The sequence below is a fragment of the Malaclemys terrapin genome, chromosome 1, assembly GCF_027887155.1.
Source record: "Malaclemys terrapin pileata isolate rMalTer1 chromosome 1, rMalTer1.hap1, whole genome shotgun sequence".
Classification (NCBI taxonomy): Eukaryota; Metazoa; Chordata; order Testudines; family Emydidae; genus Malaclemys; species Malaclemys terrapin.
The window spans coordinates 300,431,213-300,451,798 of NC_071505.1; positions in this window are offsets into that span (position 1 = coordinate 300,431,213).

A 20,586-nucleotide genomic window follows, 5' to 3' on the forward strand; every position below is an offset into this window, starting at 1 on the left:
CCAGTGAAGGTAGTCGGAACTTGTGCTCCAGCTTCACTGCAGCCTTCTCTTCTCTAGCGGTACTGTTCATCAGATCATTTTCTCAACATTAGCTTGGACCCGGGGCATGCCCCGTGCTCCAGGCTTCAAGTCGTGCGACTCCTGGAGCGACCTCCACGCTAAGTGTCTTTGCTGTCTGGGTGAGACTCATATTAGTGACCGCTGCAAAATCTGTAGGTCGTTCAAACCAAGGATTAAAAAGGAGAGGGACTCAGACTTAGAGCTCTCCTAATGGAGTCGGCGTTGGTTCCGACCCTGGTGCGCAGATCGGACTTGGCACCGGCCACCGCGTCGTCTGTATGCAGCGAGGCCCCTTCGACCAGCAGGCACCGCTCTCCTGCCAAAAAACAGGGGAAGAGCTCGGCCTCGCAACGATGCCGCGACAAGGATAAGGGGGAGGCTGGTCCCACGCTGGGCAGCCCTCGGTCCCCCCAAGGCTTAAGACCTTCGACTTGAGTGGAGCGGAGCAGTCGACCCAGACATCCCCGGTATGGATGCCATCGACGCCGGAGGCAGTGCAGGCAGCAAAGGACATTATGTCTTTGCTCGTGCCGAGCTCGCAGCCGAGCACGACCCCCAGGTCTCGGGATAAGCCCCTGTTAGGGGACCGTCCGGCTTCTTCGGTGAGCAGTGGCTTTTGCTCCAAAGGTCGCTCGACGCACCGCTCGATGCACAGCGGCCACTCATCAAGTGACTCCCGGCCACCGTCAACGCCTTCCAGACCCTCTGTCCCGCTGCCGAGACAGGAACCGCGGACCCCTCCTACCCCGCCAGCCAGTGAGCGCAGGCACCAGGAGAGGCGCCGGGAACGCTCCCTGGCCTGACGCGAGTACCGGAGCAGATCTCGACGCGATAGGCGTCGTCATTCGCGCTCCAACTCCCGCTCGACCGGGCACCGCGGCAGAGGCTCTCCACGTGGTACCTCGGCGTCAAGGCACCATGCTTCGCACAGTCGTTACCGCTACCAAAGCAGCTCATCGAGAGGGTACCATTCCTCGTCTTCAAGGTCCAGATCGCGAGGGAGACGCCGACACAGGCACCGCTACCATCGCTCCTGTGGCACTGAGCGCTCTTCAGCCACCTCGGCCTCGGTCCCCTTCCTGTCCTTGGGCCGTGCGTCCCCGCAGGGACTCGCTGTACCTCCCGGTACCCAGCAAGCCCAAGGCTACGGAATCCCGTGGCAGGGACAATGGTGCCAGTGGGTGCCGTGACAGCAGGTAACGAACCAGCCCGGGGCCCATTCGGTCGCTGGAGTGGTCCAAGCCCCATCGGCCTCATCGAGGCGCCCACGGGACAAGTCGACAGGCCAAGACTCGGCAGACATGCATCCGGATTCCGACCTGGGTCTCAATGCCCCGGCACCAATCGTGGTGCCCGACTCCGCGCGTGCCGCGTCTCCGGCACCAGATGACACGATTGTGGCATTGCCACCTTTGGTCCCGCAGGAGGACTTCAAGGCACACCAGGACTTGCTGAAGCGGGTGGCTTCCAGCCTTCAGCTACAAGCCAAGGAGATGGAGGGACCGTCGGACTCCCTCTTCAACGTCCTATCCCCCTCGGCACCGGGCCGTGTGGCACTACCATTACACCAAGGTGTTGCCAACATCACCAGTGCCATGTGGCAAACTCCCACCTCCTTGGCACCGATTTCCAAGAAGGCCGAGAGAAAATACTTTGTGCTGGCAAAAGGTCACGAGTACCTTTACTCCCACCCGGCACCTAACTCACTTGTGATTGAGTCGGTGAACCACAGGGAGCGCCAAGGCCAACCCGCGCCCACCCCTAAAAATAAAGACGCCAGGAGACTCAACTCCTTTGGCAAAAAGATTTATTCTTTGGCCAGTTTCCAGCTGAGGGTAGCCAACCACCAGGCCTTACTCAGTAGATATGACTTTAACTTGTGGGAGTCCTTGCCTAAGTTCAAGCCTCTTCTCCCAGACAAGGATAGGCAGGACTTCCAGGTGCTGGTAGAAGAGGTGTCGGCGGCGGCTAAGGTGGCCCTGCAGGTGGCGTCAGATGCGGCAGATACAGCGACTCGCTCCATGGCTTCCGCAATCTCCATGTGCCAAGTGTCATGGCTCCTGTTGTCGGGGCTGTCGACAGAGGCCCAGTCTCTGATGCAGGACCTCCCGTTCGATGGCAAGGCGCTCTTTGCAGACCAGATAGACATCAGGCTGCATGGGATGAAAGACTCCTGCACCACCCTGCAGACCTTGGGCCACCTGCAAAAGCCTAGGCCTGGTCGTAAATGAGACCAAATCTACCCTAGTACCGGTCCAGAGCATAGAGTTCATTGGGGCTCTCCTAGACTCCTCCAAGGCTACGACCTCTCTTCCCCTGGACAGGTTCGAGACCCTAAATGTTCTCATCGCCTCCATCTCCTGGTTCTCAGTAACCACGGCCAGGGCGTGTCTCCGACTCCTGGGTCACATGGCGGCCTGCACGTATGTGGTCCGCCATGCCAGACTCCGGATGAGGCCCCTCCAAATCTGGCTAGCCTCCCAATTTTCACAAGCCCAGGACGACCTGGACAAGGTCCTCACAATCCTGTCCCTGGTACTGGCTTCCTTTCGCTGGTGGACTCTCCCGAACAATATGCTACAAGGGGTTCCCTTCAGAGAGGCCAGCCCATCAGTAGATCTGGTGTCCGATGCTTTGGACCTAGGCTGGGGAGCCCACATAGGAAACATGCAGACCCAAGGGATATGGTCGACCCCGGATCTGTCCCTGCACATAAATGTCAGGGAACTCAGGGCGATATGCCTGGCATGTACAGCGTTTCTCATGCACCTCCGTGGCAGGGTAGTCAGAGTACTCACGGACAACTCCGCCGCCATGTACTATATTAACAAGCAGGGCGGGACTCGTTCCATAGCCCTCTGCCTGAAAGCCCTGGCCTTATGGGAGTTTTGTATAGCCCACGATATTTCCCTCGGGTGGCTTACCTTCCGGGCGTCCACAATACGCAAGCGGACTGCCTCACCAGGGTCTTCTCCCCCCAGTACAAGTGGTCGCTCCACTCGGAGGTCACTCATCGTCTCTTCCAAGAGTGGAGAACTCCCCAGATCGACCTGTTTGCAACACGACAGAACCGACGTTGCCCCCAGTTCTGCTCCAGGGGAGGGGTGGGGAAGGACGCGATCTCAGACGTGTTCCTCATGAGCTGGTCGGACCAGCTCCTATACGCCTTCCCCCCGCTTCCCCTCATTCCCAAGGTCCTGGAAAAGGTGAAAGTGGACAAGGCATGGGTCATTTTTATAGCCCCGGTGTGGCCCCGCCAGCATTGGTACAAGCCCCTCCTGCGCCTCCTGGCGGCCCCCCCGAGGGCACTGCTGCTCCACCCAGACCTCCTATCCCAGGAAGGGGGGCGCCTCCTCCATCCTAATCTAGCCGTGCTCCACCTGACAGCGTGGCTGCTCCGTGGTTGAATGAGGAGGAAAGCAGGTGCTCGGAGCAGGTGAGGCAAGTCCTCCTGGAAAGCAGGAAGCCGTCCACACGTCGGACGTATCTGGCGAAATGGTCCAGGTTTGTCAGGTGGGCGAGCGAGCGGGGAATCTTCCCCTCTGCAGCTCCTCTCCAGTTCGTCCTGGACTACCTTTTGTCCCTTAGGACTCAAGGTCTGGCACCAGCTTCGGTCAGGGTACACCTAGCAGCCATATCGGCTTTTCATCCACCAGTGCAAGGGCACTCGGTCTTCTCCCACCCTATGACCTCCCGCTTCCTGAAGGGCCTAGTCCATTCGTTTCTGTGTGCTAGACCCGCGGTGCCACAATGGGACCTCAACCTGGTCTTGTCGCGTCTCACAGGACCCCTCTTTGAGCCGCTAGACACGTGCTCTTGGTCTCACCTCTCATGGAAGATGGCCTTCCTCGTGGCGATCACATCTGCTCGATGTGTCTCGGAGCTCAGAGCCCTAACTTCGGAACCCCCCTATATGGTTTTCCATAAGGACAAGGTCCAGCTTTGCCCAAACCCGGCGTTCCTCCCAAAGGTGGTCTCCGCCTTCCATATGGAGCAGAGTATATTTCTTCCCATGCTCTGCCCTAAGCCCCACTCCTCTAACGAGGAGTGCCGCCTCCACATGTTAGATGTGCGTAGAGCGTTGGCTTTTTATCTGGATCGGACTAAGCCGTTCCGGAAATCCTCTCAACTCTTTGTTGCCTTGGCCGAGCGGGCAAGAGGCAACCCATCTCGACCCAGCGGCTCTCCCGCTGGATTACTTTGTGCATACGCACATGCTATGACCTGGCAGGGATCCCCCCACCACCTATCATTAAGGCTCACTCGACGAGGGCTCAGGCCTCCTCAGCTGCCTATGCCGCCCATGTCCCTATTCAAGACATCTGTAGGGCAGCCACGTGGGCATCTGTTCACACGTTTACATCGCATTATGCAATCGTCTCCCAGTCTAGGGACGATGCAGGGTTCGGCAGTGCGGTACTTCATCCTGAACCATTGTGAACTCCTACCCACCTCCAACAGATACTGCTTGGAATCACCTACTGTGGAATACACTCGAAGAAGAAAGGACAGTTACCTGTTCCGTAACTGGTGTTCTTCAAGAGGTGTTGCTCCTGTCTATTCCACATCCTGCCCTCCTTCCCCTCTGTCGGAGTTGTCTGGCAAGAAGGAACCGAGGGTGGGGGGAGAATGCACGTCCCCTTATAGCGGCGCCATTCTAGGGGTCGCAGTGGTGCTCCCCCACTATGGGTACTGCTAAGGGAAAAACTTCCGGCACCGGTGCACGTGGCGAGTGCGCACACCTACTGTGTAATACACAGGAGCAACACATCTCGAAGAACGCCAGTTACGGAACAGGTAACTGTCCTTTCCTGTCCCAATAAGCTTACAACTGGAACCACAATAATAATAATCTAGGCTTGCACAGATGTTCATGCTTTTGGATCCTACCATGCAATGATTTCCAAGTGGGAGTAAGCTCCAATGATGGAACTTGTTGTTTTCTTTGGCTACCCTTATTAGTATTAAACTTGGTGGAAGTAACTATTTTCTCCTCTTCCGCCAGAGAAATACTAGGGATCAAAACTGTAGTCCCTGAATGCAACTTCCATTAACATTAATACAATAGGACCAGCCAAAAAGAACAGGAAAAATAAACCACCCTGAAAAGCATTAGCCTGTAACTCAGCACTATGCAGACAGATTGGCCCCAACACTGTCCTTGCTGCCGTGCTCCTGATCCCCCTCTAACATGGCTTACGCTGGGAAAGCCTGTGGTTGGGAGGCCGGCTTCAGCACTATTTGCCTTGGTTATGATATCATGAAGGAGCAAAACCATGTGTCACACTGAGCAGGAGCCACAGATCAGCAGCCAGTCTTCACTTTGTGGACCCAGAAAACAAAGTTCAGATTTTAAATCACTACCGTAAGGTGCTGAATGACTCCCACCCTATCTGTTTATTTGGGGCATTCAGCTGAAGTTTGACATTCTTTTGTTTTATATTTGGAGGTTAAGGTTAACAAGAAATCCTGCAAATAGCTTCCTAGCCAGTTATAAGACAAACCCTATCATTGGGGAGTGAATAATTCTGAGGGAATCTGGTACCTTAGCTATAACTTTAGACAGATGCAGATATGTGTGAAAGTGCAGATACTACAACATTTCTGATCTTTCTAAAACTTCCTCTTTGGCAACATCTTTGCCTAAGGGCATGGGAAACCTTCCCTCACAGACACATGATACCAAAGCAAGGGACTAGGTCATTAGACCTCTGCTTCAAATTCTACCATATTTGGGCAGTAAGGTGAAAAACCCATTTCCTTTCTGTATCCCAGCTGAACATATAATTATGGCCTGAAAGAGGATGTGTGGAGGGGGCGGGGTGGTGTAGGAGTAGTGGAGGTTACAAAGGTCAGAGTTGAGTCACACAATATGAAATGAAGGAAATCAGGCAATACATTTGTCTGATCCAGTTCTTGGCATTTGCTTGCACAATACAGTATGTACCGTTTTCTTCTCATTTCAGTGCAGTGATCACAGAGAGACATATTAGGTCATCTAACTTTGTAAAGGAGAAAACTAAACTGATATAAGCTAAAGATGTAATCTAGTCCACCTTGTTTCCCATGGAATGTTCCCTGCAATGCCTCTTGAAAGCTGATTTTATTAACAAAAAGTAATTTAATTGTGACAGCACAAGAGCCTCAGCCTAAGAGTTTGCCCTCTCTTGACTCCTCCTAGCGTTCCTTTCCCCAGCCTAAGTTTTCTCCTTGCTCTTGGCTGCCTCTAGGGTGCCATTATCCAAGACCTGTCTGCTCCAGATCCTACCTTCTTGGGAGAGAGAGGTACTCCCAGCTCCTTTATATTCAGGGTGAAGTCTAATGCACAACATGTGACTCTAGTAAATCAGCAATAATTAACCTGAATGTCCCTCCAAGGTTCTAATGCTAACTCACATGGTGGGACAAAAGGAGATACTCTCTGATATGCCCTAACCATTGTATTGTATAGTTTGATCTTTCCATTGTACATGGAACCAACCTAAGTTGTAATCAGGGTAAAGGAACCAGGTGCCTAAAATACCTGAGGATGTGGGTCTAAATGACTAATTTGGTTGAGAGTTTGACTATAACTTATTTGGAGTGGGGGGTTATCAGAGCTGCATATAATATATACATATCTCATAGAGCTGGAAGGGACCCTGAAAGGTCATTGAATCTAGCCCCCTGCCTTCACTAGCCTGACCAAGTACTGATTTTGCCCCAGATCCCCCTAAGTGGCCCCCTCAAAGATTGAACTTACAACCCTGGGTTTAGCAGGCCAATGCTCAAACCACTGAGCTATCCCTCCCCCATACTTTCGCTGCTACTTTATAGTGCAAAATGCTGGGGAATGAGAAAGTATGACATGTCCAAACTGTCTTCATTCCATATAACCTGCCTCAGAAAAAGCCTCCATAGCTTTTGGCCCAGAACAATCTCAAACCAAGATCTATTGACACAGTGCAGGCAAGAGGATCTGAGCACCATCATTGCCAGGAGGCATTGGAGACGGATCGGTCATGTGCTTTAGATGGAAACTGATTCTATCACCAGAGTAGCAATAAGATGGACACCTGAAGGCAAGCAAAAACGAGGCCGCCCGAAAACAACATGGCGAAGAGCTGTGGAAGCTGACCTGAAAAATCTGGGGCACAGCTGGGGAACTATTGAAAGACTTGCCAGAAACAGACAGGAGTGGAGGAGCTTTGTTACTGCCCTAAACGCCAGAGGCGTCATAGGAATGTGATGATGATGATGATTTGGGGGGAGGGTAATATTTTCCCTTCTGATCCACAGGCCCCAAAAGGAGCTAAAAATAAATATTTATTTTTGTTTTAAACTGAAGAAGACTGTTCGTTCATGGTCACCACAATGGGAGATGGATCAGGCCCTAAATGTCTGCTTCTTTAGTTTCTTTTATTTGTCATCTATTCCTCCCTTATTTGTAGCTTTCTATTGTAAATACTGTCTCTTTAAACAAGTATGTTCAGTATTGCATTTTAGGAGCATCAGAGTTGTATTTGCAATCGCAACAGATGGAGTGCTCGAGATGTAGCAGCGCTTTGCATTTCAGCCTCGAGGAAGAGTTGGGCTCCCAAAGAGGGTATGATCACTAATGTACCCTTCTCAGGAAATTAGTAATACAATCTCACTCAGACAGAACTCATGGGATATCATCTCACTGCATGAATTCAGTATGGTCAATTCATAAAAGCTTATATTTTATTTTAAATTATTTAATTTTTTTTAAGAAAACAGGAAGAGCACTACTAGATTTGTCTCTTGTGGTCAACTTAAAACAACGTGGAATACAAAATTATTTTATGCTTTTTTCAGTCAGGCAATATAAGCCATATTAACTAATATGGATAAAACTGTCCTTTCTCTGAAAATTAGGATCTAAACTTCCACAGTAGAAAGACTTTCCCCCACCCCTTTCCTTGATAACTGGTAGAAAAGCTTTAAAACTTCAAGTGCAATATCTGAAGGTTTTCCAGAACTCAGTTTTCCAGGTTTTAGTGCAATAATGCCTTTAGCATATCTAAAAACATTCAACTGACTTTATTTAAACCTACTGGACAGCCTACTTGGCTTCTGAAATATAACCCAAGGAGGGCAAGTATTGGTACTTGCGACCAGAGGCACTAAAAGGGAGTTTCACAAGGGAGTTCTCCAGGTGAAGGAGGAGCAATACAGCACCCTTGGGGTAAGTGACTGTCTGTAGCGTGTGCTGCTTGTTTGTATTTGGGGGTTACTTGCTGTGTGCTGAGCTTGTGTTTATCAGTCTGTTTGTTTGGTTGGTTGTTTGAATGACCGTGTGCTGTGGTTGGCAGTTGGAAGCTGTGAGCTTGAAAGGAAGGTCTGAAAGCTAGAAGCCTCTGGTAATTGGCTGAGCCTTAATCAGTGGGCGAGGCATTCATACAGGCCAGGCCAGGGCTTTATAAAGCAGTGCACAAGCGACCAGGGAGCTTTTGCTAACAGGGAGTTTCGCAAGGGAGTTTGGAAGGGGGGTGGGAAGGGAGCGAGGGTCCCTTGCTGGTTCTATCTGTTTTCCCTTTATTCCCCTTAAAACCTATAAACCAACTACATTCAAAACTTCTTGCATAAACAACCATTTCAGCAGACAGGGGGCTGCAGACAGGGGAGTTTGAGAGGGAGGCTTACGATGGTTAGGAAGACCCATAACACCTGTGCCAGCACTGCTTCTGTCTCCTCCACCTGCGCCTATAGCCAGACAGAGCACCTGAGCATGGATGCTTCTACCCAGATCCTGGTGTGGTTTTGCAGAGACTGTAACTTGCAATTTCCACTTACTGATATCCAGGCTGGGGGGACCATCCAATGTGAGAGGTGCCTGCTGGTGGAATCTCTCAGGCAGCAGGTGGGAGAGCTACAGGAGGAGGTGGCTAGGTTGAGGACCATCCAAATCCACGAGCAATTCCTGGACAGTGTCCATGTGGAGACAGCTGAGGTAGCTGTCCCAGTACACAGGACTGCTGATACACCACTGGTGGAGGAGGAGATGGCTCAGGGTGGACACTGGCAACTGGTTACTTCTGGCAGCAGACACTGCTCCACCCCTGCTCCGAACCCTCCTGCCGTGGTAATAGGTAACCGTTATGCTCTTCTTGATACAGGAGAGAAGGAATCATCCCCTACAGTAAAGGAGGAGAAGCATCGTACCCCTAAGGCTGGGAGGTCTGCTGCCACCACTGTGAATAGGAAACATAGGGTAGTGGTGGTCGGAGACTCTCTGCTGAGGGGGATGGAGGCGCCCATCTGTCGCCCTGACATTTCATCTCGGGAGGTATGCTGCCTGCCGGGAGCCCGTATCCGAGACGTTACAGAGGCATTGTTGAGGATTGTCCAGCCCTCTGACTACTACCCCATGCTACTCAACCATGTGGGCACAAATGATACTGCGAGGTGTGACACTGAGCGGATCAAGAGTGACTACAGGGCTCTGGGAGTACGGGTGAAGGAGTTTGGAGCGCAGGTGGTATTCTCTTCGATTCTTCCTGTCAAAGGTAGGGGCCCGGGCAGAGACAGATACATCATGGAGGTGAATGCCTGGCTGCGAAGATGGTGTCGCCAGGAGGGCTTTGGCTTCCTTGACCATGGGATGCTATTCGAGCAAGGACTGCTAGGCAGAGATGGCGTTCACCTTTTTAGGAGGGGAAAGACCCTATTTGGACACAGACTGGCTAACCTAGTGAGGAGGGCTTTAAACTAGGTTCGACGGGGACAGGTGAGCAAAGCCCACAGGTAAGTGGGGAACATGGAGATCTGGGAGATGGGTCAGAAATAGGAAGGAACGTGGACCATAATGGCAGAGAGAAAGGAGGGTCAGGGCAAAACTGGGAGGCAAGATCAAACCAGTATTTTAGATGCCTATATACAAATGCAAGAAGTATGGGTAATAAGCAGGAAGAACTGGAAGTGTAATAAATAAATACAACTATGACATTGTTGGCATCACTGAAACTTGGTGGGATAATACACATGATTGGAATGTTGGTGTGGATGGGTACAGCTTGCTCAGGAAGGATAGACAGGGGAAAAAGGGAGGAGGTGTTGCCTTATATATTAAAAATGTACACACTTGGACTGAGGTGGAGATGGACATAGGAGACGGAAGTGTTGAGAGTCTCTAGGTTAGGCTAAAAGGGGTAAAAAACAAGGGTGATGTCATGCTAGGAGTCTACTACAGGCCACCTAACCAGGTGGAAGAGGTGGATGAAGCTTTTTTTAAACAACTAACAAAATCATCCAAAGCCCAAGATTTGGTAGTGATGGGGGACTTCAATTATCCAAATATATGTTGGGAAAATAACACAGTGGGGCACAGACTATCCAACAAATTATTGGACTGCATTGCAGACAACTTTTTATTTCAGAAGGTTGAAAAAGCTACTGGGGGGAAGCTGTTCTAGACTTGATTTTAACAAATAGGGAGGAACTCATTGAGAATTTGAAAGTAGAAGGCAGCTTGGGTGAAAGTGATCATGAAATCATAGAGTTTTAAATTCTAAGGAAGGGTAGAAGGGAGAACAGCAAAATAGAGACAATGGATTTCAGGAAGGCAGATTTTGGTAAGCTCAGAGAGCTGATAGGTAAGGTCCCATGGGAATCAAGACTGAGGGGAAAAACAACTAAGGAGAGATGGCAGTTTTTCAAAGGGACACTATTAAGGGCCCAAAAGCAAGCTATTCCGCTGGTTAGGAAAGATAGAAAATGTGGCAAAAGACCACCTTGGCTTAACCACGAGATCTTGCATGATCTAAAAAGTAAAAAGGACTCATATAAAAAATGGAAACTAGGACAGATTACAAAGGATGAATATAGGGCAAACAACACAGGAATGCAGGGGCAAGATTAGAAAGGCAAAGGCACAAAATGAGCTCAAACTAGCTACGGGAATAAAGGGAAACAAGAAGACTTTTTATCAATACATTAGAAGCAAGAGGAAGACCAAAGATAGGATAGGCCCATTGCTCAGTGAAGAGGGAGAAACAGTAACAGGAAACTTGGAAATGGCAGAAATGCTTAATGACTTCTTTGTTTTGGTCTTCACCGAGAAGTCTGAAGGAATGCCTAACATAGTGAATGCTAATGGGAAGGGGGTAGGTTTAGTAGATAAAATAAAAAAGAACAAGTTAAAAATCACTTAGAAAAATTAGATGCCTGCAAGTCACCAGGGCCTGATGAAATGCATCCTAGAATACTCAAGGAGCTAATAGAGGAGGTATCTGAGCCTCTAGCTATTATCTTTGGAAAATCATGGGAGACGGGAAAGATTCCAGAAGACTGGAAAAGGGCAAATATAGTTCCCATCTATAAAAAGGGAAATAAAACTACAGACCAGTTAGTTTAACTTCTGTGCCAGGGAAGATAATGGAGCAAGTAATTAAGGAAATCATCTGCAAACACTTGGAAGGTGGTAAGGTGATAGGGAATAGCCGGCATGGATTTGTAAAGAACAAATCGTGTCAAACCAATCTGATAGCTTTCTTTGATAGGATAACGAGCCTTGTGGATAAGGGAGAAGCTGTGGATGTGGTATACCTAGACTTTAGTAAGGCATTTGATACGGTCTCGCTTGATATTCTTATCGATAAACTAGGCAAATACAATTTAGATGGGGCTACTATAAGGTGGGTGCATAACTGGCTGGATAACCATACTCAGAGTTTTGTTATTAATGGTTCCCAATCCTGCTGGAAAGGCATAAAAAGTGGGATTCCGCAGAGGTCTGTTTTGGGACCGGCTCTGTTCAATATCTTCATTAACGACTTAGATATTGGCATAGAAAGTACGCTTATTAAGTTTGCGGATGATACCAAACTGGGAGGGATTGCAACTGCTTTGGAGGACAGGGTCATAATTCAAAATGATCTGGACAAATTGGAGAAATGGTCTGAGGTAAACAGGATGAAGTTTAACAAAGACAAATGCAAAGTGCTCCACTTAGGAAGGAACAATCAGTTTCACACATACAGAATGGGAAGAGACTGTCTAGGAAGGAGTACGGCAGAAAGGGGTCTAGGGGTTATAGTTGACCACAAGCTAAATATGAGTCAACAGTGTGATGCTGTTGCAAAAAAAGCAAACGTGATTCTGAAATGCATTAACAGGCGTGTTGTGAGCAAGACACGAGAAGTCATTCTTACGCTCTACTCTGCTCTGGTTAGGCCTCAGCCGGAGTATTGTGTCCAGTTCTGGGCACCGCATTTCAAGAAAGATGTGGAGAAACTGGAGAGGGTCGAGAACATGACCTATGAAGGAAGGCTGAAAGAATTGGGTTTGTTTAGTTTGGAAAAGAGAAGACTGAGAGGGGACATGATAGCAGTTTTCAGGTATCTAAAAGGGTGTCATAAGGAGGAGGGAGAAAACTTGTTCACCTTAGCCTCTAAGGACAGAACAAGAAGCAATGGGCTTAAACTGCAGCAAGGGAGGTTTAGGTTGGACATTAGGAAAAAGTTCCTAACTGTCAGGGTGGTTAAACACTGGAATAAATTGCCTAGGGAGGTTGTGGAATCTCCATCTCTGGAGATATTTAAGAGTAGGTTCGATAAATGTCTATCAGGGATGGTCTAGACAATGTTTGTTCCTGCCATGAGGGCAGGGGACTGGACTCGATGACCTCTCGAGGTCCCTTCCAGTACTAGAATCTATGAATCTATGGTATCTTTAATACACAGAACAGTACAATAAAACAGCCTGGATAAAAGTTTAATCATTTTTGTAAATTACACATCATATACTAGCAAAGAGATGTATATGATGCCATTGTTAAGTAAAGTAGAGGTAAGTAAGCATGAACAATATATGTGTGGTAAAGTCGGTCAGGAACTCTGTTTCATCAGAAAATGCCGATTAGTTGACGCAAAATGTGTCATGGAAACATCTCTGGTTTGATAAACTTATACTGAATAATTATCAGGGTTCTGATGGAAACCTGCCTGGTTTCCCGGTGGGCTAATAGGCAGCCCATACTTTCAGGGTCCATGACTCTGGTACAGCCCTGCATACAGAATGCCCTGAGGCTGGGAATTCTGGGCTTCCAAGTATTTGCAGCTCCTGTGCAGCCCCACTATGAGGACTGCCCTAGGACTAGGGACCCCGGGGCTTCTAGGGTCTGCAGCACTGGGGCAATCTGCATAGTGGGGCTTCCAGGGTTCCTGGAGTCAGGATCCTGAAAGCTCCAGGAGCCCGAGCTCTAACTGAAGCTTGGCTTCCAGATGCACAGTAGGGAGCCTGAAAGCCCTGGGAACCCCAGAGCTTCCAGACTACCAGGCTAGCTGGCTCATAGTCTGCCTGAATAGCTGTGGTGAAACTTGTATCGTGATCAGTGGAACTGGAGTCAGAGGTCCAATGTTCCCTGGAGGGACTATTATTGACAGGACACCAGTAGAACAGAGAACGCATGGAGTTAGATTGGAAGCAGTACAGCCATGTGGACAGAGCACTACACAGGATTTAATAAAGTTCCACTTGTTCAACTTAACTGGCATTCAGTTTCACTTTGTGAATGAAAAGTGGTGGCAACATCTGAGCTGTGCGTTCTCTGCAGTGCAAAGGCTGGCAGCACGATCCATGAAACTTGGCCTGAAGCCCACTGAATCCTGGATTTTTGCAGACACAAACCTAGCCCAATGATATGCCTGGTGAAAGGAGGCATTTGAGCTTCATACTGGCCTGGCCATGCCGGAAGACGACAGCATAAAAGTAAAACTGTTACTCTCTCTTATTGGGGAACAAGGCAAAAACATCTGCAGCACTCTGAAGCTCATCCCTGCCACAAGTATCACAGCACCTTTAGGAGGCCTGAGGACTTACTGCTCCCCAAGGCAGAATGAGTGACACAAGATTTTTACTAGAGAACAATCCAAAGGGGAGGGGATAGAACTCTATGTTACTGCCTCATTCACACTGGCAGCTATATGATATTTTGGGGACTTGACAGACTCCCTAATTCATGACAAAATAGTCTGTGGGACTTGGGATCACCACCCATGGGAGCAGCTGCTCTGGGAAGGCAATCTTACACTAACAGATGCTTAGAAATTGCATGTGCAGCAGAAACCTCAAGAGAAAGGATAAGAGCCCTAGGAGGCACAATACCCACAGAAGAACATGAAGTAGTGCAACAGCAAAGGAGAGCAGGTGGCCAGGGTTACATACCCATAGTAAGATGCATTTACTGTGGGAGACCTCATGACTGGGAAAAGGAGAGGTGTCCCACACCAGGACAGTATTGAAAGGAATTTGGCAAGTTAAACTTTTAGCTGTGTGTATGCAAGGTCAAAGGAAGGTTCCAGAAAGATTCAGGCAGACTTGTACAAGAGCAGGATGGCAGATCAGACAGCAGGGTTGACGCAATGACTCCTGAGTCCAAGAGCCTATCAAGTTCAGGCAGTCAGGACAGGAAAACCTCTGTGCGTAGAACAATGTTAGTATGGAAACTCGCTTTGAGATGTCAGCTGGATAGGGATACCTCCTGCAATGTCACAACGTCGAGGCATTGGACTCAGACACTTCTACTACAGGTGCACTCTAATAATGTACAATGGCAGCATATATGGAGCCTGTAGGAAAATGTGACCTCATAGTAATAAACAGATGATACCAACTGAAGTTTATGGTGGTGAATGGTGAGCACCACAACCCCCTCCTGGGGAATACAGCCATACAACCCATGGATCTGATCAGGATGTAGCATCAGGATTTTATAACTGCAGTGCGAGCAGAAGTGGGAGACTCAGAGACAATGGACAAAATTTGAAAAGCACATAGAGATATTTTCAAAGGTGGCAGATGCCTCAAAGGAAATTGTGACAGAAAGAAGATCCCACAGTGGAGGCATCTTGAGGCTTCTGGCTGCACATGTAATTTCTAAGTGCTTGTTAGTGTAAGACTGCCTTTCCAGAAGGTGTTGAGCCCAAGTGTGCTTGCCATGAATGAAAATTCCAGTGGCACTATGTAATCCAGTACATGAGGAGCTCAAAAGTTTGCAGAGCAGGGGTATCATAGCACTTGTGGAGGACAGTGCAACATGGTGGTGGTAAAGTAGCCATCAGGCAAATTACTCCTCTGGATAGGCCCAAAGTCATTAGCAAGGCACTGAAATTATCCGCTGCCCATGACTGATGACTTATTGCCTGAATCTTTATGGTCTGTGATGAGAGGAATAGATTTTGGCACAGAAGCCTGGATGAAGAGTCCAGCAGGCTGACGACTTTTGCAACACCATTTGGTCACTTCAGATGCCTGCACATGCCATAAGCCCAGCACCAGGGGAGTTCCAGAGATGACTCACCCAAACACTGGAAGGATTGTCTGGGGTGAAAATAAGTGCAGATGATATCCTTATTGGGAACAATGATACAGAAGCTGAACAAGACCAGTACAGAAAACTACAAGCCTTTCTCCAGCAATGCAAGGACTTAACCCAGAAAAAATGCAACACATCAGCATGAGGTGACATACACTGGACATCTGCTCACAACAGAGGGACTGAAAGCAGATCCCAACAACATCAAGGCAGTCAGAAACATGCCAGCTCCAGTGGATGTGAAAAGGGTACCGTGCTTCATAGGAATGATAAATTTTCTGTCCAAGTTCTGTCTACACCCGGCTGCAGTAGAGGAATCCATATGTCAGCACACAAGACAGGATGTTGAGGGGGACTGGGCAGGTTCCCAACGCTGAAACAAATCATAACAGATGCCCCTGGCCTGAAATATTACCAGCCAAGAGAGCCACTGACACTCTAGTGTGATGAATCAGAGAAAGGATTGGATGTAGCTCATTTACAGGAACAGCTGGTTGCTTAGGCCAGCAGAGTCCTGTCAAAGACTGAAAGGGTTACACCCAAATAGAAAAAGATCTTCTGGCTGTGGTATTTGGAGTGGAGCGATTCCATCAGTACAACCACCCAGGAATAGTAAAATCAGATGACAAAACCCGAGAGAGTCATGACAAAGTCCCTTAGTGCTCTAAAGAGATTGCAGCACATGTTGATGTGACTCTAGCGCTACCAGGTAGAAATCAGACATTGTCCAGGATGACTGTTGGTGTTAGCTGACACCCTGAGCCAGTCACAGACACCCAGCATAAGCAAGGTGGGATAAGGGGCTCAGGACATTGACTTAATTAACATGCTGTATTATCTCCCAGGTTCAATAGTGAAGCTAATGGAAATCTATGAGGCTATGGAAAAAGACTACAGACAGTCAAGGGAGCGATACTAGCAGGGTGGCCAGAAGACAAAAGTCAAGTACTGATAGAAGCAGAATCATATTTTCAAATTAAAGATAAGCTGAGTGTGCAGGATAGAATCATATTTCAAGGACAGAGAGCTGTTGTTCCTGCCTCATTACATAAGGACGTTATGCACACATGTGTCACACCTGGGCATTAACAGCTGTCTTATACAGGCACAAGAGTACGTTTACTGGTTGGGAATAAGTACACAACTACAGTTCTTGACAGATGGGTTTGTACACCTGCTGGTTGTGTGCTAATCTCCAGCAGAAGGAGACACTGTTAACACATGAGCTGCCTTCCCAACCACAGGAAAAATGTGGGACTAGACTTATTTACCTTCAAGGAAAAGCAGTACTTTACTACAGGGGACTACTATTCAACATTTTGGGAGATTGATGCCCTGCCTGATACAAGAAACAAGTCAGTATTTGGCAAACGGAAGGCCCACTTTGTGAGATGTGGCATTCCAAACACTATATTCACTGACAATTGACCCCATTTATCTTGGGAGGATTCAAGGAATTTGAATTGACCTCTCCTCCTCCCTACTATATCCACAGAGTAATAGTAAGGTGGAATCTGCTGTGAAAATATCTAAGAGGCTGTTACAAAAGGCTGTGTCTTGAGGTTTTGACCCTTTGTTAGCTTTTTTGGCACACAGGAGTACCCAATACAAGGGATGCCAAACCAAACCAGTGCAGGCACTGAGGGGACAAAGGACCAAAACTCTGCTACTAATGCGAGGAGAACTTTTGTAGCCAGAATGGAAACATTGGAAAGAGGAGGTAGCCAACAATCAGTGAAAGCAGGCATTAGAGTATAAGAAGTCAGCCAAGAACCTAACAGCCGTGGAGACAGTTTTGTTAATCAGGTTCACATGTTTAATCCTGGCTTAGGAGAGATTCAGGATACTTTGTTTTCACAGGAATGTGATGTTGCAGGTTGTGAAGGCTCCATGTAAGTTTCCCAAATGAATACACAACAATCGGATATGCATGGGTGGAAGCCCCCATTGATTTCACCAGAGACTCTACACAAGCATAAGTGTCTGCCCACATGGGCCCAATTGCAGGCTCTGGACCTATGTGGGAGAGCCTGATTACCATTTTAGAGTAATGTCTTAATGTCTCACTCTTGCGCTATATAGGGGTGAACACTCTTCCTACATTGGGGAAAGGTAGAGAATGATCCACATTTCACTATTCACTATATCTTCTCTCTTCTGTGGATCAAATGAAAACCCCAGACCAAACACCCCCAAACTTTTGGGAATTCAGATCCAGATTCAAATTGTGCAGGTTGGCCCAGTTCCCATATGGACACAGACATAGCACAGACATGTTCACTGAGGAACATGCATGTTGGGAAAAAGTTTTCATCATCTGGGGGAGAGGGTCGGTTTGTTTGTTATATTTCCCTATTTTGCTCTGTGTAAATATCCTATAAAAACTGAAGTATTCCCACACACTTGTACCCTGAAGCCAATGAAGAGAGAACCAGATGTATGACTCTGAGCCAACGCTTACCCATCAGTCAGCAAGGAACTACGCAACAAAAAGAGGCTGATTAGAGAAAATGTATTCGCCTCACCACTAATGTTCTGAAAAAGAGAGAGAGAGGAAAGCTTTTATGTGGAATGGAAAGAAGCAATTACTGTCCTCGTTTTTCTTGGAGATTCATTTTCCCTATAAAGATAGTAATAGAATCTCACGTGAAATATTCTCATTACTAAAACTTTGAAATCTTACATTTGGTGTGTTAATTTGATCTCTATGAAACTACATCAATTGTGGAGAAAGTATAATATCATTGACTTACATCTCCAGACTGAGTGGAAGTGACACTTTACACCATGAGCTGCCACATTTCATACTTGAGTGTGGTTCACTTGGCCCCCTTTACTCTGTTTCCCTCTCACTTTGAAAAACAGAGGCAGTCGTAATACAAGAAGGCATTCTTCACTTTGATTCTAAAACTATAGTGTAGTGTAGCTGCATGTTTAAACACAGGCCATGTCTCACTCTGGTGGTAGCTGGATCTCATTGGAAGATGGAGTGATTGCTGCAGCTAGTTTGTTTGTATGACTATTTAAGATGCCGTGGCACTTTAATTGCTTTAGAATTGAAAGACTATATAGATTTGAGATACTAGTGCTAATTCTTTTATTACTACTACTCCTACTACATCTGCAGCACCATACTGTTGACCACAAGTGAGCAGGGAAGTCAAATGTTAAGTGGTCCATATTTTTGGCTAGTGTGGTTTCAGGAATCCATTCAAATAAGGTTCTTTTGCAGTTACAGTTAAATCACTAACATTTATAGAAGCATATTATGAATATATCATGTACAAGCATCTGATTCTGCCTTCTTGTTCCTTTCTGTTTTATGTCTCTGTTTAATAATTCCTCATTTCTTCTTTCCATGTTGAGTTCACTCCTCCCCACCCCCATGTTCTTTCAGTCTTTTTATTCCCCATGTCCTTTTCCTGTTCCTACATCTCTTACTCTGCTTTTATTGAAATTTCTCCTTTGTTCCTTCCCATCCCCTGCTCTTTCTTCACTTCCATGCAGTCCGGTCATTTTTCATCCATCCCTTTCCAATCAGTCCCTCTGTTCATTCATTCCTAATGTATCGCTCAGAAATACATCAGACCTTCTTCCAATATTCTCGCCCTCCTATCCATTTACCCCACATGCACCATGGCAGATTTTTATCTTCTCCTGCTGTCTCGATGATCAAGCTGAGGCAAATATTGCAGGGAACAGTGCAATTTTTTGTTTTCTCCCTCACTCCCTAAGAATCAGTAGCAGCTGGTAGGAAGGTGCGCGCGTGCGCACACACACACACACACAATCTAATCTCCCCTGATTTTGCACAATCCTTCATGGTAGTTGACCTCTTTGTCAAGTGAAATCTGAACAAGATATATGTGCCACCACATTTAATAGCACTCAACAGTTTAAAACAAGAAGTGAATAACACCATAGCCTATAGAAACTGCAGGTAGAATTTAGACTGGCAGAATATCATTTACCTCCAATCAGTTTGTCTAGGACACTGAGCACAACATTCCTACCCACTCAGAAAGTGCCATCTGATCATTAATGATGATATGTGATCCGGACTTGGGTTTCATTTTCATGTCCTACCTGGGTCTTGGTTTATATTTGTTACCCCTTATCCACTAAACTTCATATTCATGCTGGTGCTTTTAAAGCCAGTGCAAAAAGGAAGCTGACATGAAGATAGATGGCAAAGAGCACTGTAAGCTTTCCCAGATACTTGCTTGGAAATATGCTAACAGACCTTGTTTGTCTTTTGTCTAAGCGCAAATGATTATTAAAAATAATTTGAACCGAAAGACACAGCCTTCTTTATTTTCATATATTGTTTATTGGCTTTGAAACAGAAGTTCTCAGTTTTCAACATTTTCCCAGAATGATTTCTCCCCTTACAGTTCTCGGGAATAATGGATATATATGGGAATAGTCGCTGCTATTAGTCACGTTTTCTTTGTTAATAGTGACCTTGTGATCTTTGTTTATTTTTCCATTAAGCTATTCTTGTTTATTTAGGACGTGCAGTTGAGTGTGTTTCAACGTAGTGAACTTGAGTGTATTTTTGAGATCCAAATGTTTTGCATAATGTTTGTGACATCTCTTTTTACAGGGGATCTTTGAATAATCGCAACAGAGGAGGAATTCATATGTTCTTTATCTTACTGTGCTGTTCATAGCCTGGTTGATTGAGTACATTATGGAAACTGAAATGTCTTAGTGACTAAATCCACATGGGCCTGATCCTGTGTGGTGCTGAACATCTGCTATTCACACAGATTCCCAGCTGCTATAAAGAGGCATAGCTCCATTGAAGTCCCTGGAACTACATCATTTTACACTAGCTGAGGATCTGGCCCAGTTGAAGTAGAGGGTGCTCAACAGCTCTCAGAACCAATCCCCAAATAAAAAGAAATTCCTTTATCATTCAGAGCACACAGATGATCCGAAAGAGACCATTTAAAGATGGGCTTGCCAAATATATCCCACTGTTCCCATACAGCATCTTTTGTGCTGCTAGCGTAGTAATGACCATCCAGGTAAATGCAGCAGCCACACGTACAGCACTAGCTCATGCACAGCTTGTCATTGTATAACTGTCATGTTGATAGAGGCGGGAATGTTGTCCAGGAAACTAGGGTTATGCCTCAATTTAAACAAAAAGTTGATGTGGGATTTGTAATTTCTGCTTGGGCAGCCACTGGAGCTAGGTGGAA